Source organism: Dryobates pubescens, chromosome 31, assembly GCF_014839835.1.
Source record: "Dryobates pubescens isolate bDryPub1 chromosome 31, bDryPub1.pri, whole genome shotgun sequence".
NCBI classification, from domain to species: domain Eukaryota; kingdom Metazoa; phylum Chordata; class Aves; order Piciformes; family Picidae; genus Dryobates; species Dryobates pubescens.
This window is the reverse complement of record NC_071642.1, coordinates 1,811,078-1,834,876: the sequence shown is the minus strand read 5'-3', so window position 1 is coordinate 1,834,876 and position 23,799 is coordinate 1,811,078. Positions and strand designations below refer to the sequence as shown.

Sequence of the window (23,799 nt, the reverse complement as noted above, 5' to 3'; positions counted from 1 at the left end):
AAGAGTTAACCCAGGAGCAGCAGCCGAGAGAGGAAGGGATGGCTCCAGAAATGCCCAGCTCGGGAGGAGCCGGCAGGCCACAGGGGCTGGTCCTGGGGTTGGGTTTTTAAGAAGCCAGGTGAGGAAACCGAGAGAGGTTCTCCTCCCACCCTGCTCTGCTGAGGTCCCAGCTGCAGGGCTGGGTCCAGTCCTGGGCTCCCCAGTTCAGGAGAGACAGAGAGCTGCTGCAGGGAGTCCAGCAGAGGGTCACAAGGATGCTGAGGGGCCTGGAGCAGCTCTGGGAGCAGCAAAGGCTGAGAGCCCTGGGGCTGAGAGCCTGCAGCAGAGCAGCCCCAGAGGGCAGCTGAGCAATGCTCAGCAAGAGCTAAAGGAGCTGTGGGGGGCAAGAGGCTGGGGCCAGACTCTGCTCAGTGGTGCCCAAGGACAGGACAAAGAGCAAGGGGCACAAAGTGGAACCCAGGAGGTTCCATCTGAACAGGAGGAGAAACTTCTTTGGTGTGAGGCTGCTGGAGGCCTGCAGCAGGCTGCTCAGAGAGGTTGTGGAGTCTCCTTCTGTGCAGAGCTTCCAACCCCCCCTGGCCATTGTGCTCCTGGGCAGGCTGCTGTGGGAGCCCTGATGGAGCAGGGGGGGTGGAGTGGAGGAGCTCCAGAGGTCCCTTCCCATCCCCAGCATGCTGGGTTGCCATGAAAGGGACATCATCTCTCCAGAGCAGCACAGTGCTAGGAGCAACCACCCAGACCTGTGAAACCTGAGTTTGGTTCCCTCCCCAGCCTGGGGACACTCAAACCCACATCTAGAAGAACACAGAGGTCACCAGACTGCCTGGTGCCTGCTGGGGGTGGCACCATCACCTCTCTTGCTCAAGGACAGTCCAAGGCACTAGGTGAGGAGGAGCTCACTGCAGCAGCCTGAGCCCCTTGTGCAATCCTGCACCCCCAATCCTCCCCAGAGCCCCAACAAGGAGCTGGAGGCTGCTCTGTGCCCCTGCTTTTCCCTCTGCACTAATCAGAGCATTCCTCCTGCCACCTGCTCTTCACTGCAGCAAGGTTTGGAGACAAAGGCTGGAGGTAGCCTCATGACAGCTCTGAGAAGGATGGGGACAGATTTTGTAGCACACTCAGAGCCAGGCTTAACCTCCTGCTAGATCCCCCGGGGGAGTGAACAGGAGCACAAATGATCCTCTCCTGCCCTGCCCTATCTCTAGAGGAGTCAAGAGACTGTGGAGCACCAAGGGAGCTTCAGGAACACAAAGAACACACCCAAAGGAAAGGCTGCTGAGGGGAACCTCCCTTTAATTAAGGCTGTGGAAGAACTGAAGTCATTTAAATACGAAGTGTCTGCTGCTCCGAGGGAGAGTCATGTCCTGGGAGAATTGGAAGGTGGTGGAACAAAGACTGAAACAGCTGCAGAGCTTCACCAACAAAACAAAGGCCAAGTCTGAGGAGGTGCAGGCTGGTGACAGACAGCAGGATGTGGCCAGGCTTGAGGGACACAGAGAGCTCCAAAAGCATCAGCTCAAACCAGACCATTGTGTGCTCAGCAGCCACCTGGGCATCTCATGGACCTGAGATCTTGAGTGGACAACGGTGCAGGTGGACCTTGGTCTCCACCACAGGCAGAGCTAAAGTGTGGCTGAGCAGAGCTGACCACAGAGCATCATCCAGAGCAAGGGCTTGCCCAGCTCCAAGAGCTGGGAGGCACCAAGGCACTGTGAGCTGAGGGCATCAGCACCACGCAGCTCCCCCCTCAGCCTCCCAACTCATTCTGAACGTCATGCAAGTTGCCTCAGCAGACATGGGGCTGGTTTAGGTGAATCCCCAGCACAGTGACTCACGAGGAGCCTCTTGAGTTCCTCTTTGCAGCTCTGCTTTCACCACACATCCCCAGCTGCCCGCGGGTGGAAATCCCCTCTTGCAGGGTACCCAAAGCCTGGGGGGGTTCTTTCTAGAGACACAGCACCCATGTCCCTGCCAGCTCCCACCACCCAAGACTTCATCTCCCCTTGACGCCCACCCGTCAGTGCCAGAGCATCCCTGGTTGCTCAGGTCACCTCATGTCATTCCACCATGCAGGGCAGGGCTGGTGACAGCCACCCACGGAGAGGGGATGAGCCTCCTCCTGGCATCATTCACCAGCCTCAGCCCACGGTGGACGGGTCAGCCCCAAACCGACTGTGAGTTATTCAACCAGAAAGCCGAAGCGCTTCAGCTCTGCTGCCCAGCCCAGCCCACTCGTGAAAGGGGTGGGCAGGAGAAGCTGGCTCAGCAGCTGCGACAAGTATCGGTGTAAAAGCCTGAAACCCTCCGCAGCACACAGGCTCGAGTTCAGCATCCAGCCCAGCGAAACACTGCCTCCCACCCGGGACACCGGGAGGGGCGCTGGCTCGGACACGGAGCCGCCCACCCGGGACACCGGGAGCGACGCTGGCTCGGACACGGAGCCGCCCACCCGGGACACGGAGCCGCCCCCCCGAAGGGATGCGGGATGGACACGGCCAGGCTGAGGTGCACGACCTGCTGTACGCCGCTGGCACCCCGCCAGCCCCAGCCCGGTCACGACTCCCGCGGGCAGCGGCGGTTTTCCCGCGCCGCCGGCCCGGCTCGCGACACCCCCCGCCTCCCGCCACGCGCCGCCGGCCGCCAGCACAGAAGGGCGGGACGGCGCGCGGCCCGCGCCTGCGCCGTTACCTCAGGAAGCAGCAGGCGCGCGACGACCCCCAGGCGGCGCGAGAAGCAGATGCCGCGCGCGGCCACGCGGCCGCCCTTTAGAGCGCTCGTGGCGGAGGGGAGGCGGGGCCGAGGGGAGCGGCCCGCCCCTCAGGCTCGCGCGGCCACGCCATTGGTCGAGGCGGCGGTCGGAAGGCGAGCAGGCCACGCCTCCGCCGCCGCGGAGGGCACCTGCGGTCGTTGCCCTGCCGGGCGCGGCCGAGCCGCAGCCCGGCGCTGGCCCTGGCGGTGCTGCCTCTCGGCCAAGTACCGGGCCCGGTTTGCTCATCGGCTGAGTGAGTTGAGCTGTACCCTCCTTCCCCCGCCCCCCCGCACTGAGTAGCAGGGAATAGCTTGGGGTGGGGGAAGCTGAAGAAGAGAAGATTTTGCAGGGGAAAAACTCAGTGCTGGGTTCTTGGTGTCCCCATGCCAGGAGGTGATCCATAGGTGTGTGGCCATGGTACCTGAGGGATATGGTTTAGTGGCCCTGGTGGTGGTGTTGGGTTGGAGGTTGGACTCAATGACCTTTGGAGGCTTTTCCAAGCCAAACGGTTCTCTTGCTCCATGCCCCAGAGAGCAGGCAGAAGGTTGGTGAGGTCTGCAAACTCAGCAGACCACTCACCCCTCTCCCTCTGGCCATGTCCTGGCCGTTGGCTGCTTCCTGCTCTGCTGACAAGGGAAATTCTCAGAGAACTGAAAAAAAACCGACCCCAATACCCAGTGGCTCAGCCCAAAGGCTAACTGAAGGCACTCCCAAAGGTTGACTGAAGTGGCAGAAGCCTCCACTTCTATTTCTGGCCATGCTCTGAGCCAACAAATTACTTTGGCCGAGCTGCTTTTTCTGTCCTTGTCTATCAAGCTGAGGTTGCATCACTGCCAAGGCAGAAGCCAAGGGTTTTGGCAAACTCCCTCCACTTCTGGGGTCAAAGGGGACCAGGCTGGTGGTGAAGCAGCACTTAAAGGTAAGTGCAAGGTGGTTCTGAGGCAACTCTGCCCCAGGGAGGAGAGGGCCTTTTCTCCCTGCCTGCAGGGCTCAGCTCATACCTTGGTGTAACAAGAGCCCTTCTTATTGATTGTGATAGCACAGCCCAGCCCTTGATAAACAAACTTGGAGCTCTTGAGCTTCAATCAACAAATGCACCACAGCCACCAGGCCCTTTGTCAAGTGTTGGCTTTGCTGCCTCTGTGTTTGGAATCACACAATCATTTTGGTTGCAAGAGACCTTTAAGCTCACCGAGCCCAAACATTAACCCAGCATAGCCAGGTTACCACTAAACCTTGGCCCTCAGCAGCACATCTGACAGTAGGGCAGAAGCATCTTGGTTGTCTGTGCCTGGGATGTTACAGCTGGTTGATTGCTGGGGTATGAGTCACCTTTTCCTCAGTGCAGACAAGCTCCTGGAGAGCTTTCAAAGCTATGTCCAGCCATAAATCATCCCCCAGTCTGTACTGATGGTGAGGAATGGAAAAGTGAGGAGAGACATGGAAATTCTCTACAGCCTGTCCATCAAAACCTTGGAAGACTCAGCTACACCTCCCTTAAATACATCTGAAGCTGTTTGCTGCCATCCTTCTTTTAGAAGGCCACTGGTGGAGGGACCCACCAGCTCATCCCACCTATCTGAGTGCCATCAGGTGTCTTAAGCAGCAGATCCCAGCACTGTCATAGAACCAGCAGATGAAGAGTGAAGTTCTCATCCCAAGCTGCCACCCAAGCTAGTTGGTTATCAGCCCTGGAGATTTACTCTTGCACAAATGTTTGCTAAATCCTTGCAGGCAAGAAGCAGCTGATCTGGATTCAAATCCTGTCAATAAGGTGTCCAAATCAGGGTGGCTGATTTTGCCCAACAGCAGTTTCAGTGTTCACCTCCCAGGGATCATTTCTCAACCTCGCTGCTGGCAGCATTCACCTCCAAAGCACAGAAGGTGGTGCCAAGCTGGGGCAGTCATCTTCCACCAGCCTGTCTGTGACTGGGAGGCCAACAGCCCCAGTGGGAGCCCCAGAAAGAGGTGGTGTGAGCTCCTGACTAGTTTGGCATGGCTGCAGAGTGGGCACACAAGCTGCTCTGACTGCCCAGGCTGCCCTGCCAGGAGGGAGGTGTCGAGAGGCTGGGGTCAGACTCCATGTCTTGTATTCACAGACTGCATCAGGCTGGAAGGGACTCTCACATCTCATCTTGTCCAATCCCCCTGCAATCAGCAGGGACAGTTCCCACTAGATCAGGCTGCTCAGGGCTACAGTGAGTCTGAGCTTGGATGTTTTGGGGTCTCAACCACCTCCCTGGGCAGCCTGTTCCAGGGTCTCACCACCCTCATAGTGCAGAACTTCCTCCTGATGTCCAACCTAACTCTGCCCTGCTCCAGTTTCAAACCACTGTCCCCACAGTCCCTCCCCAGCCTGCCTGGAGGTCCCCTTCAGATAGTGAAATGCAGCTCCAAGCTCTCCCTGGAGCCTTCTCTTCCCCAGGTTGAACAGCCCCAACTCTCTCAGGCTGTCCCCAGAGCAGAGGTTCTCCAGCCCTCTGATCATCTTGGTGGCCTCCTCTGGATCCCCTCCAGCAGGTCTTTGTCTCTCTTATGTTGGGACTCTAGAGGTGGACACAGCTCTGCAGGTGAGGTCTCACCAGAGCAGAGGGACAGAATATTTTATGTCCTATATTCTACCTACCACAGTTTACACTCTCTCTGTTTTGCCCCAGGTGGGATCCTCCAGCAGTGAAGTTCAGCATGGACAGGGGAGGAACCTGCCTCAGAAAGCTTCCAGGTAGGAAGGTGCTGTTGGCAGCAGTAGAAACCCAGGCACTCAGCACATGCAAACTGCCTGAACACAAGCAAATGATTCTTTTTCACCTCAAACAACACCAAAACACCTCAAAACCATCCCCCCTAAACCCTAACCAACCCAAAACTCCAACTCCCAAGGTCGTTTTTCCTTTGGGTGTGAATCCTCTGGGAATTTTCTCACCTTTCCAATAAAACAATTCATGGGAAGAGCTCCACTGAGGGTTTCCTCATCAGCAACCAAACCCACAGCATTTTTCATGGCCAAAAAGTGACGTTCCAGAGGCCCCCACTGCCTCTGCAGGCTGTTGGGGTCCATCGAAGGGCTGGGGTGTGCAGGGGTTTGTGTGTTTCTGCACCTCGCCTGTAGTGAAAGGGAGCAGAAGGGGAGGGGAGCTGAGCTGAGCTGCAATCTGTGTGAGGAACCTGCCCTCCTGTGGGTGTCTGCTACAGCTGCAGCAAGCCTGCTCCTGGCTGAGCAGCGCGGGGCTGCTCCTCACCTCCAATCCTGCCTCCAGTTCTGGTGCCCCCGTCACGAGAAGGACACGGAGCTGCTGGAGTGAGTCCAGAGGAAGCCACAAAGATGCTCCAGGGGCTGGAGCAGCTCCGCTGTGAGCACAGGCTGAGGGAGCTGGGGCTGTGCAGCCTGGAGAAGGGAAACCTTAGGGCTGCCTTGCAATAGCTGAAGGGATCCTGCAGGAAGGCTGCAGAGAGACTTTTCCTGAGGGTGTCTGGAGACAGGCCCAGGGGGAATGGTTCTGATGGGATTGAAAGTAATCAGCGTCTTTACAAAGGAAGGATTGTCTGAAGGGAGCTAGAAGAAGAAGGGAGGGGAACCAGACACTTTCCCTTATCTATGTGCACAAACAACAAAGCAGCAGCTGCAAAAGACCTTTCTCTGGAATTCAAGGTAAATCAATGGGACTCTGTCAGGGGATGGCAAGACACTGACCACAGCCTAAACTCTTCAACTGTCTGACCGATGGGCAGGCTGAATAGACTGCTGAATATTAACTTCTCCACCCAGAGTCGTGAAGAACCTAATTTAAATGCACATACAGTGCCTGCAGCAGGGGGGGGTGGATGTGAAGGGGGACATGCAGTAGGCTGTTTGGGGACAGACTGCAAGTCCTCAGTACCTGAAGCCTGTAGGGAAAGGGAGAGGGAAATCTGCAGCCGGGAAATCAGGATGAAAGGGAGCTGTGTCTGCCAGCAGTTGGAGAGATACCACCAGGAGTTGTCCTGGGGACTCTCCCTTTGTTGGAGTAAAGCCTTGCCAAACTCCTCTGTCTCCCTTGTGAACAGCAACTTCTAAATAGAGAGGGAATTTTTCCTTACAACTTGAAGCTGAGGCAGAGCAGGGTTAGAGTGGAGCTGAGGAAGAAGTTCTTCAGAGTGAGGGAGGTGAGACTCTGGCACAGGCTGCCCAGGGAGGCTGTGGCTGCCTCCTGCCTGGAGGTGTTCAAGGCCAGGCTGGATGAGGGCTCAAGCAGCCAGGTCAGACATAAATCAGACATTCCAGTGAGGTTGAGAGGTGTCCCAGCCCGGGGCAGGGAGGTTGGAGCAGCTGATCTCTGAGTCCCTCCCAACCTGGGCCCTTCTGTGATTCTGAGGTACCTTTAATCCCAGGAGAGGAAGGTTCTCCATTCCCCATTCTCAACTCTAGCAGTCAGGGCTGCACAATGCAAAGCAGCACATGCTCTAGGTTGGTCTTGGTGCTTCTCCATGGCTTTTGCAGGCAGGTGCTGCCAAGGAAAGCAGCAGGGGTTTTTTTATGCAGCTTTTAATGGACTCCTTTTCTCTGTGGTGCTTTGGGTTTATTTCCCTCAGTTAAACCCAGCAGGATCACCACCTGTACTTCAAAGTGGCTTTGCAGCATGCCTGCCAGGCACTTGATGGTTTCTTGGAGCACCTTATTGAGAGGCAAGGAACAGCTTTTGTGATGGATTTTTTTTTTGTCATGGATTTTCTTTCCTTTTTGGTTTTGTTTTTTTCTGTACCACTTTGTGAAAAGTATTTGCCAGCCTGAGCCGAGGAAGTGTGTGGAATGTGTACCCATGGAGACTCCCAACAACACCACCAGCTCCACAGCTGCTGGCTTAGTGCTTTCCTTACCTAACACACTAGGAAAGGAGATCCTGGAAAAGGGAGAGGTGGGGAGAAAGTGGCTGAGTGGTAAAATACTGGAACAGGTTGCCCAGGGATGTGGTTGAAGCCTCATCCCTGGAGACAATCAAGGTCAGACTGGCTGTGGCCCTGGGCAGCCTGCTCTAGCTGGAGCTGAGTCCCTGCTGAGTGCAGGGGGGGTTGGACAAGGTGAGCTTTGAGTGTCCCTTCCAACCCAATGCAGTCTGTGAATCTGTGCATGTAAACTGGAGGGACTGGAGTTGCTGGTTGGCTTTTGGTCTGTCTGTGGATTTGGGGTTGGGATTCCTGCTTTTGCTACATTCCTGCAAGGATTAAAATCCCAGAGCTGTGTGTCTGGGCAGCAAGGATGTGTCAGGTGAGAGGCTGAGAAGCTCCTGAGATGAATCAGTCACAACGACCCTGAGGGAGCTGGGGTCTGGAGACAAAGAGGCTGAAGGAAGACCTCATTGCTCTCTACAGCTCCCTGAAAGGAGGCTGGAGCCAGGTGGGGTTGGTCTCTTCTCCCAAGGAAAAAGTGATAGGACCAGAGGAAACAGCATCCAGTTGCTCCAGGGAAGGTTTAGATTGAACATGAGGAAAAATTTCTTCCCCTAAAGGTTTGTCAAAGCCTGGCCCAGGCTGCCCAGGGCAGTGTTGAAGTCCCAGTCCCTGGAGGGGTTTCAAAGCAATGGAGATGTGGTGCTGAGGGCCATGGCAGTGCAGGGGTAATAGCTGGACCTTAAGGTCTCTCCTAACCAAAACAATTCTGTGATTCCAGGGTTTCTAAAACCTGCACTGAAGCAGGACCTCTGGCCCCTGTGTCTCCATCAGCTGCCCTCCAGCCCCCCCTTTACTGGCGGAGACTTCGGAGCCGGTCGCTATGGAAACCATTTGATGTCGTGGGAGAGCTGGGAGCTCAGGTAGGGGAGAAACCAGCAGCAAGTGGGAGAAACCCCTAGCGCGGGTGTCTGGGTCGGATTGGTGCCGTTTTCCGGGCGCCACTGGAGAATTTTGATGATTTAATAAAGGAAAACCCAACTTTTTTGGTCGATTTGGGGCGGGATCCTCGCTCCGCGCCCATCGCTCCCCGTGGCGCCTCCCCGGCGCCACCGCCTCCTCCCACGGCCCCGCCTCCGCTCCGCGCCCCTCCTCCTCGCCCCGTGGCCCCGCCCCCTACCCCAGCCCCTCCTCCTCCGGGACTGGCCCCGCCCCTTCACGCTCCCTCTCTGCCCTCCTCCGCCCCTCGCTGAAGCGCCAAAGCGCGCGCCAACTCTCCGCCCCGCCCCTTCCCCGCCGCCATTGGTCCCGCTTCGCCTCGTCCCGCCCCTGCGATGACAGACAGCTCTTGAGCCAATGGCCGGCGGTGCCGCGCGGGGCACGCCCAACCCCGTCGCGGCGGAGGGGGCGGTGCCGGGTGGTGACGTGAGGGGAGAGGGTAGCAACAGTTGCCTCGAGACCCGGCGCCAGGCGCCATAGTGACCGTAGCCCTGGAGACTGTTACTTGCCAACGGGAGCAACGCGCGGCCCCGGCGGCCGGAGCCCAGCGCAGCCCGCGGCGCCCGGCGGGGAGGACAGGTGAGCGGGGAGGGGGAGGGCAGCGGGTCCGGCCAGTTGAAGAGGGTCCGGAACGCAGAGAGGGCGTCCCGTCCGCTGAGACGGGTCCGGGTCGCTACCGGGGGTACGGGACGCCGAGGGGGATCCGGGACGCCGAGGGGGATCCGGGACGCCGAGGGGGATCCTGCCCGCTTAGGGAGTCCCCGTCCGCTGAGGGGGGTCCCACCTGCTGAGAGAGCCCGCGGCGGGGAGGATGGAGGGAGGGGGTCGGTGATATGGGGGCGGCAGCGGTCACGGCGCCCCGCTGTCTCCTCCCGTCCCCGTCTCTCGGCTCAGTCCCGGCCGCAGGAGCGTTTCCCCGGGACCCGCCGGCTCTCGCTACCGCCCGGAGCGAAAGGCACTTCCCCCGCGCCGCCCTCGGAAAGTTGGGAACGGCGTCGGGCTCGGGCGGAGCGGGAGAAGTGACACCCTTCCCCCCTCCTCCTGCCCGCCCCGTCCGGTGCCGCTGCCCGCGGGCACCGCCCGGTGCGCGCCCGGCCCCGCTCCGCGCCCCGCCCGGGGAAGGGGAATCCGAAGCGCCCGCCCGCCTCCGGCGTGGCCCCGGCGGGGGGCCAGCATCCTTCCTCCCGCGGTAACCAACTTCTCCCTGGCTCGCTGCCTTGTTTCCTTTAACTCTCTGCTCGGAGCGTCAGGTTTGGTTCGGAACAAGCGTTCAGGAACCGACTTGGTCTGCCGCGGACCCCGGCGCGCCGCTTTCCACCCTCCCCCTGAGCTTGGTGAGAGTCGGGAAGAGGAGACGCAGGGCAGCAGCCTTCTCCCGGAGGAGCTGGCATCCCGCTTGTGCTTGTCTCCGTGTTCCCCCGGGCACTCCTCCCAGGCGTTCTGGGGGCGGAGGGAGGTGATTTCAACTCCAGCTCATCCCTGGAGTTTGCCAGAGCTCTGAAATCCCGGCGCTCGCTTTCTCATTGGTCTTAGAGACGAGCAAAAACTGGAATAAGACCTATTTTTAAGCATCTGCCATCTATTCTTGCCTTGGTTTCTCCTGTTTGTTTGGAGTAAAGTACGTTGTGAAACGAGGCTCTTCTCCTGTTAAAGCAGGATTTTGTCCGTGTGCCTATTTCAAGCGTGAGTTCCTGCAGCCTGATTAAATCTTTCCATCCTTTCTCCCCCCCCTTAGATACCACTCTAAAGTAGTTTCTTTTCTGTTTGGGGTAGAAAGGAGGAGATCTTTGGAATTCAAGAATAAAGGGGAATAAATATTCTCTGTGTTAAATCTGCTTTTAAGGGCTTGGTGTATCCTTAAACTGACCACTCTCAGCTTGAGATCCATTTCTCAGTCAAAAGCTTTTCTTTTTCTTCACCCACTTCTGCCCAAACTTTTCCACCTCTTCCTCTCTGTTGCAAATCGTTTGAGGATGATTAAGGTGGGGGGGGGGGGGGGAAATCAGCCTCAAGGTAGAAACCTGAAGCTCCCAGACTGAGATTCTCTCTTTGCCTCTGCTGTTGGACTTTTTGGCTGTGAGCTTGCTTCAGTTTAAGTTGAATTCAGACTTGTCTCAGGTTCTGGCTGAAAAGTTCCACCTCTCCTGGAAGGTGGTGGTGGTGGAAGGGAAGGTGCTTTGGAAGCCCCTCTCCGTGGTCAGCTGTTTCAGGATGGGTTCAGGCAGTTCCTGGATCGATCTTTTGCCGTTGAGGGAGCTGAGGATGAGCAGGGTTGGACTTCTTTTGCCACACGACGTGGGGGGCTCCGTGACGCTGCGGGGGATGTGGTAGCTCCAACGCTGCTCCTCAGTGTTTCATTTTGAAACTCGTGGTCCCTAGCTAAACCAATCCAACACATGCAGCTGCTTCTCACCCCTCAGTTTTGCTGTCCCAAGGGATGGGAAATTTCTTCTGAGGGCTGTGAGAAGATGTTGCTCGCATTTGCCTTTCGGCGCGTCGCAGACGTGGGCATGCTCCGGTTTCTTCTTGTCAGCCCTTTGGAGTTCACTCTCTCAGAGCTGTTCTCTTCCACTGAGGTTTGGAAATATTCAGCTTTTTAAGCAGAATCTGGGTCCTCAGGTAACTGCAGGATCTTGGCCTTAAGGGTAGAAGCCCACACAAAAGCAAGTGAGGGCTTGACAGCTGGAATGTCTTTGTCCACGCTTGCTCCCTGCCAAACGGGAACCGTCCCGGTGCCGCCGTGGACGGTGAGAGGAGCAGCAGCTACCAGAGAGGAATGCAGCAGCCAGGTCCCTCAGACTTCACAGGGGACTCCCACAGACAGTCCCTGCTTTGCATTTCCCTGCTGTGCCATTTACATCTCATGAATTCCTCTCCTAGCACCGTGTCCCTGTCCTGGGGCCCCTCCTGCCAGCTCTGTTTGCTGTGCGAGGGTCCGAGCCAGCGCCGAATCCCAACGCGGGGCTGCAGCAGCTGGAGAGGGTGTGAGAGGTGCAGGCAATGGGCCAGGGGCCGTGGGCCAGTGCAGCAAATTATCCCTTAGCATCAGATCTGCCCTCTCAAAGGCTGTTTTATAGGTTGAGCTTAGAAAAATGGGGAGTTGCTGTGGAAAAGTGGAGGAGGTTTGGTGTAGAAAAGTGGAGGTTTGGTGTGGAACAGTGGAGGAGGTTTGGTGTGGAAAAGTGGGGGTGCAGAAAAGTGAGGGTTTGGTGCAGAAAAGTGGAGGTTTGGTGCAGAAAAGTGGAGGTTTGGTGCAGAAATGGAGGCTCATCTTCATCAAGGGACTTGGCACCACATGTCCCTCCGCAGAGGTGGGAGGGGAGGATGGGGTGGTCCCTCTGGAGGCTGAGCATGGTCTGGAGAGGCTGTTAAATCACGTTTTGCAGATGAAGGCACGCTTTCAAATGCACTTTCTGTATACTCTGGGCTGTGTAAACCCCAAGTGGTCATTTAAGGCCACAGCTAAAGCCAGGAGCAGCCCAGGCCGGCGCTGTCCTGGGTCAGGGCTATCTGCTGGGGTGAATCCTCCAGCCGAGAGCTTTCATTGCCTCTAAAAACCACCTCCAGGCTCGCTCCCCTCTCCGTGCCAGCTTCTCCAGGGCCAAGCCTGGCTGGCTGGTGAGGGACTGCAGCTTTAGCAGCTCCGTGGCAGAGATTCTCGGGCGCCAGTCATTGTCTTTAAATAGTCTCACGCTTGTAACACCTCGGAAGCGCTGACGGCTGCTGGCTTTGATCACAACCTGGTTTGTTGTTTCTTGGGGCTTTTCTTTTTGCTTTCCACGAGGGCCTGTGAGCAGAGCTGGGTTTCAGGGACTGCAGCAGGTTCTTTTTTGTTGGTGGTGGTGATGGGTTTTTTTTTCCCCTGCTGAGTTTTGAGCACTCCAAAGCTGAAAGCGTCCCACGGTGTGCAGAGTCACGGCGCGGGCAGGGCGCTGCTGATTCAGCCAGCAGCTCTCCCCTGCTCAGCCAAAGCTTCTGCTGGAGGCAGCTGAGTTCTGCTTAAACTCAGTTTTTCCCCCTTCTATCCCTCCCTCCCTCCAAAACAAATGCCAGTGCAGTTACTGCCTGGCTGCCAGCCAGCTGGAGCAAAGCTGTGCCCAGCCCAGCGTGCCAGGGCTTGCTGTGGGTGCTGCTGAGCCACCCCAGACTCCCTCCCCCCTCTCCCTTGCTCCCCAGGCTTGGTCAGCACTCGTGCCTGGGTGATCCTGGATTGTGTTTCTGATATTTGAAACATGTGCAGGGTTCCATTCTGTGCTCTGGGCTCTGGTGCTCTGCCCTCCTTGCTTGGGCTGGCAGGTCTTGATTCCTGCCCTCAAACAGGCCCAGGTCATGGAATCGTGGAAACATTAAGGCTGGAAAAGACCTTGGAGCTCATTGAGTCCAACTCAACTCCCATGGCCACTGAACTGCATCCTGAAGCACCACATCTCCAGCTTCTGGAACACCTCTAGGGCTGGGGACTCCACCACCTCCCTGGGCAGCCTGTGCCAATCCCTGACCACTCCTGCAGCAAACAAATTTTCCCTCCTCTCCAACCTAAACCTCTCCTGGCACAACTTAAGCTCATTTCCTCTCATCCTATCCAGAGTTACTTGGGAGAAGATCCATCTTACTGGGGAGGCTCCAAGCATGGAGGTGTTCAAAGCCAGGTTGAATGGGGCTTGGAGCAACCTGGTCTGGTGGAAGGTGTCCCTGCCCATGGCAGGGGGTTGGAACTGGGTGATTGTTAAGCTTCTTTCCAACCCAAACCAGTTGTGTGTTTGCCTAAGAATGTGCTAGCACTGGGCTGGTTCTGCCTAAGTGGCACATGAACTATGCCATAAATCCATAAATGGATGAGAAGGAGCCTGTGAATGATGTCATAAGTACACAAACAGATGACCAAACATTTATTCAGCTCAAGCTTGGTGCACTGAACAAAGAGGAGTCCTTCCTTATGGGGCTCTACCTACCACTTCTGAGCACAGAAAGTAGAGAGGGGATTATTTCTGGGCTCATCAGCACCCAAACTGTGCCAGGTAGGGGGGAAATCGCAGCCTGGGCTGCACCAGACTGCCCAGGGCCACAGCAAGTCTGATCTAGAATGTCTCCAGGGATGGAGCCTCAACCACAGCCCTGGGCAACCTGTTCCAGTGTCTCCCCACCCTCACTGGGCAGAACTTCCTCCTGATGTCCAACCTAAATCTCTCCTGCTCCGGTTCCAAACCATTGCCCCTCAGCCTACCACCCCAAGCCCTTCTGAACAGTCCCTCCCCAGCCTTCCTGGAGGTCCCCTGCAGATACTGAAATGCAGCTCTAAGGTCTCCCTCATCACTCCATGGCCATGCTGGCAGAGAGTCCAAGAACAGGGCAGAGACTCCACGTGGACAAGGCAGGGCTGTGCTGAGAAGAGTGGAGAAGGCAGCTTGGCTTTGCTAAACCAGACCTGCCTCACCAGCTGGCAGCAGTTCTGTATCTTCTCCTGCTCAGACTGTGTTCTTATTTGGCCAGTGAAGAGACTTTCTGCAGAACCTGTGATAAGATGAGGCAGAGGGCTGGAGGAAGCCACTTCCGAGATAAGCTCAACCTCTCAGCGTGCTGGAGGTGCAGTTTGGCAGTGTTATCACCTCACTGCTCTGTGCAAGGATGTTTCACTCCTTTTCTCCTCTCCTGAGCTGTCTTGGATGGGGGAGTCAGAAATAAAACCACTTAACATCCCCTTTTGGATGGTAGAGTCAGAAAACAACAACTTCAAATCCACTTTTGGATGGTAGAGTCAGAAGAAAGCAGCTTCAAATCCACCTCTGGGTGGTAGGGTCAGAAGAAAGCAGCTTCAAATCCACCTCTGGGTGGTAGGGTCAGAAGAAAGCAGCTTCAAATCCACCTCTGGGTGGTAGAGTGAGAAAACCAACTTCAAATCTACCTCTGGGGTAGCAGACTCAGAGAAACAACTTAAAATCCCCTTTTGGGTGGCAGAGTCAGAACAAACCCAACCTAAACCCCACCTCTGGGCTGTGGAACGAGGGGCAGTGAATAAATGCACCTGGGCTACTGCTGGCATTTGAACAAAGCCTTTGCTGTGCTCAACCTCCTTTTCTCCAGCCTAAACACCCCCAATCCCCTCAGCTGCTCCTCCCCAGCCCTGTTCTCCAGACCCTTCCCCAGCTTTGTTGCCCTTCTCTGGACCTGCTCCAGGCCCTCCATGACCGCCTTGGAGAGAGGGTCCCAAACCTGAGCCCCGGTGTTCGAGGTGTGGCCTCACTCCTGCGGGGGTTGTACCCCCCCTACAGGGGGACAATCCCTTCATGGGAGAGGCAGAGCAGAGACTGCCTGCTGACAGAGAAGAGGGTTAATTTTTTGGTGCTGGCAGTGTGTTTTATCATCACAGAAACCTCCTCTGCAGTCCCCATCCAAGACATTCCAGCGTGGTGCCTCATCAGCTGGTGCTGCATCAGGCAGGGCTGTTGGGAAGCTGTCTCCACAGCTGTGTGTTACTAGGGAAGAGCTCCTGTGCCTTCCAGCAGGATCCTTGGCTGACTGGAGATTCATGGGCTCATGGAATGGCTTGGCTTGGCTTAGATCTTCGAGATCAGCCAGTTCCAACCCCCCTGCCATGGGCAGGGACACCTCCCACCAGCCCAGCTTGCTCAAGGCCTCATCCAACCTGCCTGTCCCTGGGCAGCCTGTGCCAGTCTCTCCCCAGCCTCACTCTCAAGAATTTCTTCCTCATCTCCAGCCTCAGTTTCCCCTCTCCCCTCTCAAATCCATGGTCCCTCATCCTGTCACTCCCTGCCCTTCTCACAAGTCCCTCCTCAGCTCTCCTGGAGCCCCCTTCAGCTACTGGGAGGTCTCTCTGAGGTCTCCCTGGAGCCTTCTCTTCCACCACCATTAGCCTTGGATGCTGTAAACCAGAGGTAAAGCAGAAATTCATCCCCAGGCAGCTGACCTTCCTCCAGCAGAAATATTACAGGATCCTAGAATCATGAAGGCTGGATGCTGTGGCTAATCATGGAACTCCATCCTCATGCACAGAGGAAGCAATTAGAAAGCAGGAGATGCTCTCCAAACCTTCCCTGTGGTTTTGTTGTCCAAACCCATCAGAGAGATTCGACCAAGTCTCTGCCAAAATGAAAGCCATCCCCCCAAATTCCTTCATGATAGCCTAAGAAGAGCCTCAGCACCAAAGCATTAAGTAATTCTCTAAGGAGCATGAATAAAACCTGCACTGGGTGATGTAGTAGTTCAGTTATTTAGGGGCATTAAAGAATGAAGCTGGAGTTTCGAGGAGCTGAGGTTAGAAGGCAGCTGGAAAAATCCCACCCACAACAGCAATTGTCTCTTGACATGTGCTGAGGGAGGGAGTGTCACTGAAACCAGCCCTGAGATACGGTGAGAGAGAGAGAGAGGGAGCTGGGATGGGACCTGTGGCGCTGAAGACAAAGCACATTTCCCTCCAGGGCAGCAGCAGGGGGCTGCACAATTCCTGAGCAGCAGAACAAGGCAGATGAGGTTTGGGGGGGGGGGGGGGGGGCAGCGTTTGTGCCCCTGCACTCCAGCACCCCACAGCTCACAGCATCGCAGGATGGCTTGGGAGGGACCTTCAGCATCATCCAGTCCCAACCCCCTGCCATGGGCAGGGACACCTCCCACCAGCCCAGGCTGCTCCAGGCCTCATCCAGCCTGGCCTTGAGCACCTCCAGGGAGGGATCAGCCCCAGCCTCCCTGGGCAGCCTGTGCCAGAGCCTCCCCAGCCTCCCTGGGCAGCCTGTGCCAGAGCCTCCCCAGCCTCCCTGGGCAGCCTGTGCCAGAGCCTCCCCAGCCTCCCTGGAAATATTTAAGAATGAAATACCCTGCTGCTGCCTTGCAGCTCTGCTGCTGTTGCTCTGAGCTAACTGTGGTGATATTGCTGTTGGCCAGGGGCTGTTAGAGCACCACCTGCTTGTCTGTAGGATTCCAAACCACTTCTGTCTGCTGCTGTTCCACAAGTGGGAAGCAGGCTTTGACATCTTCCCCTCAAATGGCCTGAAATGGTGCCAGGGGAGGCTTAGGTTGGAGATTAGGAAGAGTTGCTTTGCTTCAAGAGTGGTCTGGGGTTGGAACAGGCTGCCCAGGGAGGTGGTGGAGTCCCCAGCCCTGGAGGTGTGACCATGGCACCTGGGGCCGTGGGTCGATGGCCGTGGTGGTGGTGGGCTGCTGGTTGGACTGGATGGTCTCAGAGGGCTTTCCAGCCCACACCATTCTCTGCTTCCTTCTCTGGCTCTAGAGGTGTGTGGATGCTCCTCTCATCTCCAGCTCCTGGCCTTCCTGCTGTGGTGCAGTTTGCAAGTGGAGGCATTCTTAGCATTCCTCCCAGTCTGCACGGCAGCTCCACACCATCTAATTACAGTGCTCCACAACAGCTCGCCGGCAAATTAACATCAGAATGGATCTTGAGGTTCTGTAATGACTCAGAAATGTCACTGAGCTGGAAGAGTGCTGGGCTCTGCCTGGCAGCAGCCTTTCCTCCCAGGGCAGCAGCTGTGCAGCCACTGCCTCCTCCAGCCAGCCTTGGGGAGTCTTCCTGCAGGTGAAAAATTCCTTGTCCTGAGCCTCAGCCATCCTCAGCAGCAGCTTCCTCCTCCGGTGTCCAGGGTTTGTTCTGCTAATTGCTTTGGATTCAGGAGTTGTCCCCAGGGGCTGGGAGCAGGCTCTGGAGGGGAGCTCAATATGTCACCGAGTTTCTGTGCTGAGCTGAAGTTGCCATTTCCAAATGGCATCCCTGCCACTTCTAACCCCCCAAAGGTGCTGCTTGCTTCTGTCCTCTCCCCAGTTTGATTTGCTTTTCATTTCTTCAGGCAAACTGCCGACTGGAATTGCTGCAAGAGTTGCCTCTGGCAATGATGGGGATGCTCCTGGCAGAACTGCTTCACTGGAGGGAGGGGAGCAGAAAGCCTTGCACGGTGTGGGCTCTCAAGTTCTGCCTTAGCTTGCCCTTAGCTTGCCCTTAGCAGCCTTCCTGCTGTCCATCTCACCAGCTGTGTGACTCATCCTGGCAGAGTCACTATCCCAGGAGAGCTCACAGCTTCCTCATCCTCTGCTCTGACCTAATGAGGCCACATCTGCAGCGCTGGGTCCAGTTCTGGACTCCCCAGTTCAAGGGAGACAAAGAACTGCTGGAGAGAGTCCAGGGGAGGCTACAAAGCTGCCGAGGGGCCTGGAGCAGCTCTGGGAGGAGCAAAGGCTGAGAGCCCTGGGGCTGAGAGCCTGGAGCAGAGCAGCCCCAGAGGGGAGCTGAGCAATGCTCAGCAAGAGCTGAAGGAGCTGTGGAGCCAGACTCTGCTGAGTGGTGCCCAGGGACAGGCCAAGGGGCAATAGGCACACAGTGAAACCCAGGAGGTTCCACTTGAACAGGAGGAGAAACTTTGCTGTGAGGCTGCTGGAGGCCTGCAGCAGGCTGCCCAGAGAGGTTGTGGAGTCTCCTTGTGTGCAGAGCTTCCAACCCTCCCTGGGCATTGTGCTCCTGGACAAGCTGCTGTGGGTGCCCTGCTGGAGCAGGGGCTGGGACTGGGTGAGCTCCAGAGGTCTCTTCCAACCTCCACCATGCTGGGATTCTAGGAAGGGACAGCTCTCACCATTGGAGGGCTGGAGGCAGCAGGAGCAGTTCTGGTGTTCCCATTGCTCACTCTGGGCTCTAAACTTCAGTCAGGATCTGAGGCTCCCTGCGTAGGCAGCACAGAATCAGTTACCTCCAGAGGGTGGCTCAGAGCAGCTGCAGCTGCTGGGTACGGCAAAAATGAGATCTCCAGCCCCTAATGAGGACACTTGGGGTAGGTGGCTCATGCTGGAGATGTCCCCATCCCATAGCACCTGCATCAAGAGCATCCTGAGGCTGGGCTGGCTGTATCCAAACCCTGGCAGGGCTCTCTCTGTTTCCAGCTCGGGCGCAGGCAGTGTTGGCTGGAGGGGAGAGAAGAGGCTGCTCTGGAGTGAGGTTGTTGCCTTTTTGGGGAAGGAGAGGGAGGGGGGCAAGGAATGAAATAATAGTTAATACTTAATGCATATGAGCAGCAGTGCTGCTCCCTGGGTTGCCTAGCAGCCAGTTAGACAAGAGAATCAAAAGAGCTGAGTGAATGTGGTTGGAGCTGGGTTCTTGGGCTGCTGGTGGAATCTGACCCGGTGCAGGCCTTTTTTTTTGGGGGGTGGGGGGAGGGAGGAGGGGGAGGAAGAGAGAGGAGGGAGGAGGTGTTGGAATTTCCCCACTGATGGACACTTAAGCTCTTGTCAGGTCATCTCCAGCCATTTCCCCACCCCTCCAACCCCCATCTGGGTTTCCTGTTCGGCTTTTCAAATGCAACTTGGAAAGCTGTAGCCACAGGGAGGAGGTGTTGAAAGGTTTTGGGGGGGTTGGGTTTTTGGTTGGTTGGGGTGTTTTTTTGGGGGTGATTTCTGGAGATGGAATAGGAGGGGAAAAGAAATAATAAATCTCTCCAAGCAACTTTTTCCTTCTCTTGAGGAGTTTATCTGTCACAGTCTGGAGATCATTAGCCATGCAGGGCCTCTGCACTCCGCTGCTCTGGGGGCTGGAAAGAGCTGCTGCAGTCACACCTAGCTCCTGCTGCAAGTGGATGGGTGTTGGAGTCTTGGGGAGGGAAAGGGGAGGGGAGGAGAAAGAAGTGAAGAAAAAGGAGGGAGGAAGGAGAAAGAAAAGAAAAAGGAGGAAGGAAGGAGAAAGATGAAGGAAAAGGAGGAAGGAAGGAGAAAAAATGAAGAAAATGGAGGAAGGAAGGAGAAAAGAAGTAAAGGAGGGAGGAAGGAGAAAGAAGTGAAAGGAAAAGAAAGAAGAAAGGAAGGAGGAGGTTGAGCAGCTCTGTGGTTGCATCTAAAGCCTTAGCTTGGATGAAAGCCCCCTGGGAGATAGAAACAAGGAGGCTGGGTGGAAGTGGTGCCTTTCTGAATCCGGGTTCTTCTTTGCAGTGTGCTCTCAGCAGAGGCTGGGGAGCTGGAGAGCCTTTTTCTCAGCTCTTTGAGAGCACAGGACTGCAGCACCCAAAGCCCTGAACCCCTGCCCCCCATCCCCCCAGCATCCCCACTTGGGAGGGGTCAGCTCTCCATTTTCCTCTCTCCTCTCCATCCCAGCAGTCATTTTTTAGCATATTAAAGCAGGAGTGGGGGGCACTTAGCAGGGAGGAGTGGAATGAGAGGAATCTTGGATTTAATGTGCCCATCTTAAGAAGCAATAAGAGGAGTGCGAAAGGAACAGCGCCTCAGGGCAGCTCTGAAACGAGCTGATAGGAGTTGGGTCACAGCCAGCAAAGATAGCACTCTAGGAAATGTGGTGGAGTGACCAAGGAGTGAGAGGGTCTGGGCAAGTGAGTTTGCCTTTCTCTGCAGGCTGGCACTGGAGTGAGAGCAGAGATAGCAAAAAGTTGGTTGTGTTCATCTCTGGTTGGAGAAGAGGGCTGGGGAGGAGCAGCTGAAGGACCTGGGGGCGTTCAGCCTGGAGAAGAGGAGGCTGAGGGAGACCTCACTGCTCTCTGCAGCTCCCTGAGAGGAGGCTGGAGCCAGGGTGGGGCTTGGTCTCTTCTCCCTAGTCTCAGATGATAGGAGAGGAAATGGCCTCTAATTGTGCCAGGGGAGGCTTAGGTTGGAGATGAGGAACAATTTCTTTGCTGCAAGAGTGGTCAGGGACTGGCACAGGCTGCCCAGGGAGGTGGTGGAGTCCCCAGCCCTGGAAGGGTTCAGGAAACCTGTGGCCATGGCAGCTGGGGCCAGGGTTTGGTGGCCATGGTGGGGTTGGGTTGCTGCTTGGACTGGAGGATCTCAGAGGGCTTCTCCAACTCAGACTGCTCTGATTCTGTGACTTGGGTTGGAAGGGACTTTCAAGACCATCTAGTCCATCCCCCTGCAGTGACCAGGGATATCTCCTGCTAGATCAGGTTGCTCAGAGCCCAAACCAACCTGGCCTGTGACTTTTTTCATCAGTGGATGAGTAATTTCTGCATGCCATGCCCTGGCTGTGTGGCTGCACTTCTGTCCTGGTGCCATTCATAGATGAACCCCAGGGGAGCACCAAAGGAAGCACTAAAAGCAGCTCACTCTTGGAAGCCAGCGGCTTCAGTGAGCAGCTCTGCCCTTGCTCACTGTGGGGCTGAACTGATGGGACCCCAAAGCTTAGATTTAAGCATTGGAGGGACAAATCCTGACCAAAGTCTGCTCCTATTGAATTGGGAGAGCCTGTGACAACAGCGTGTGGCCTTAGTGGTGATTAGCAAGCATAGCAGAACCTTTCTGGTTTGGATCACACCACTGTGCCCTGGACAATGATCTGTGGCCACCAGCCCAACAAAAGCCTCCCTCTAGTCTTTTATTTCCCTCAAAATCCTCCTGGGTGTTTGTAAATCTTTGCTTCTGATCAGTTGCCTCCAGTTTTAATGGGGAAAAAACAAAAGCAAAGCAGAGAGCTTAAAGCAGTTTCCCATGGCCGTGGAGCATCTCTCTGCTGTGTTTCTCCTCTTCACAGAGCCATGGAATGGGTTGGGTTGGAAGGGACCTTCAAGATCATCCAAACACAACCCCCTGCCAGGGGCAGGGACACCTCCACCAGAGAGCAGGTTGCTCAAGGCCTCATCCAACCTGGCCTTGAACACCTCCAGGGATGGGGCTTGGGCAGGGACACCTCTCAGCTGGACTTGGTTGCTCAATGTCCCCAGGGTCGTTCAGCCTGGAGAAGAGACCTCAGAGCTGCCTTCCAATCCCTGAAGGGATCCTGCAGGAAGGCTGCAGAGAGACTTTTGCTGAGGGTGTCTAGAGCCAGGCCAAGGGGGAATGGTTTGAAGCTGAGGCAGAGCAGGGTTGGACTGGAGCTGGGGAAGAAGTTCTTCAGTCTGAGGGTGGTGAGAGCCTGGCACAGGCTGCCCAGGGAGGCTGTGGCTGCCTCCTGCCTGGGGATGCTCAGGATCAGTATGTTTGTGGCTAGCTCTGTGGTGCTTCACTGGGCTACAAACTGGGAAGAACTGGGAGCACAGCTCTCTGCCTCCCAGCCAGCTCCTGGCCTCTCCGAAGGGAGATCAACTCCCTCGTCATGTTTTGTTTTCCAAACCCCAACCAACAACAGCAACAAAGAACTCTCCCTTCCTGGGCATCTGCTTTGAAGACAGCCTCTGTAATCCGTTTATTCTGCAGTGACAATTAACAAACCCAACTCGAAACCAAAACAAAGCCCCCAGAACCCTGCAGTCCCTCCCCCCCCCCCCTCCCCCTTTTCCCCTCCGCAGCCGCGCACAGCTCCCTCCCCTGCCTCCCCCTGGTTACTATAGCAAAGAAATTATTTGTCAGTCCTCCCGGGCTTCTGAAAATACCCGCTGACATATTTAGTGCTGGCTGGCGGCGGGGATGGGGCTGTTTGGTTTGGGAAGCGCTCCCCGCGTCGCCCGGCAACGCTCCGGGACCCGGGAGGGGACCGCACGGCGTCGCCTCGGCAACCGCTGCTGCTCCCCAAACAGCGCCGGCCCGGCCCCGCCGCCCCGCGCCCGCAGCCCCCGGCGCCGGCCCTGCCCCGCCGTGCGGCGGAGGAGTGCGGCCGGCAAGGGTGGCAGAGAGGAGCGGAGCTCCCCCGCGGCGCTGAGAGAGTGATTGCCCACGGGGATGGGCTGCCCGGGGAGGTGGTGGAGTCACCATCGCTGCAGGTGCTCAGGAGGAGACTTGATGGGGTGCTTGGGGCCATGGGTTAGTTGATTAGGTGGTGTTGGATGAGAGGTTGGACACGATGATCTTGAAGGTCTCTTCCAACCTGGTCTGTTGTATCCTATCCTATCCTATCCTATCCTATCCTATCCTGTCCTGTCCTGTCCTGTCCTGTCCTATCCTATCCTATCCTATCCTATCCTATCCTATCCTGTCCTGTCCTGTCCTGTCCTGTCCTGTCCTATCCTATCCTATCCTATCCTATCCTATCCTATCCTATCCTATCCTATCCTATCCTATCCTATCCTATTCTGATCTAAGGAGCGTGGGGAGAGGATGGAGTGGGTCCGGAGGAGGCTGCAAAGATGAGCAGAGCCAGGTGGAGAATATCCCCTGTGGGGGTCAGGATGGGAGAGTTCAGGCTGCAGAAGAGAAGGCTCCAGGGAGAGCTCAGAGCAGCCTGCCAGTAGCTGAGAGAGGCTCCAGGGGAGCTGGGGAGGGGCTTTTGGCAAGGGGGGGAGGGGCTTTTGGCAAGGGTGGGAGTGACAGGATGAGGGACAATGGCTTTGAGCTGGGAGAGGGAGATTGAGAGTGGAGATGAGGAAGAAACTGTTGAGAGTGAGGGTAGGGAGACCCTGGCACAGGTTGCCCAGGGAGGCTGTGGCTGCCTCCTCCCTGGAGGTGTTCAAGGCCAAGCTGGATGAGGCCTTGAGCAACCTGGGCTGGTGAGAGGTGTCCCTGCCCATGGCAGGGGGTTGGAACTGGATGATGCTGGAGGTCCCTTCCAACCCAAAGCAGTCTATAACTGTGTGTCCAGCTCTGAGGGATCCAGCCCTGGAGAGCACTCACATTATTAACCCTGCAAGAAAACAGGACAGGTTTTGGAACAGGAGAGAGCTTCCCAACGTTCATTTGCCCCTGGTGAGATCTGAGCTCCTCACACCTGGGATTTACCCACTGGGGGCTGCTGCCAGCAACATTCCAACCAGCCTGGCTCCTGCTCTTCCACCTCAGCTGGCTCCTGAGGAAACTGCAGCTTAGGCAGGCAGCAGAGGAGCACTCCCTGCTCACTCCTGCCTGTCTCAAAGCTACCTTTAAAGACCCAACAAAGACGAGTGAGCTGCTGTTCCCCAGCAATCCTTTGTCTCTCCCTCTATATATAAACTTGATTTGATTCCATGAAATCTAACCCAAGGCTGGGTGTCTATTTGTATTTTGGTGTATTATTAACTTGCTAATAAAAGCCATTTCCAAATTGGTATTTTTCCATGAGGAACAGGTTCCTGGGGGGGGGGGGGGGAGGAGGGGAGAGAAAAAAACTGATAAATAAAAGAAGATAAATAAATCAGCATCCAACCAACCCAAGCCCAGCTCTGCTGCTGCCCTTGGAACGTGTGTTTGGGGTTTATCTGTGTTTCCAGGTAACTGGAGCACTTAGCCAAGCTTCTGGTTGGAATTAATTGAACCTAATCAGGGGCAGGCTCTGTGGGGCCTTCTCTGCCTGTTGAAGCAGTGAAACCAACAGAGTGGCAGAGGTGGATCCAGAG

At 56.3% G+C, this 23,799-nt stretch overlaps 1 protein-coding gene across 3 annotated transcripts in view; it reads left to right on the top strand.

Annotated features, from left to right (window-relative positions):
- The first annotated feature begins 9,055 nt into the window (after positions 1–9,055).
- The window catches only part of RFX2 (regulatory factor X2), a 38,557-nt gene continuing 23,813 nt past the window's right edge, over positions 9,056–23,799 (top strand). The window contains exon 1 of one of the 3 annotated variants that reach the window (XM_054175304.1): positions 9,056–9,190. The gene's annotated coding sequence lies outside the window, so the exon portion shown is untranslated. The remainder of the gene's footprint in view (positions 9,191–23,799) is intronic. The other 2 variants (XM_054175303.1, XM_054175302.1) reach the window with 2 other exon arrangements.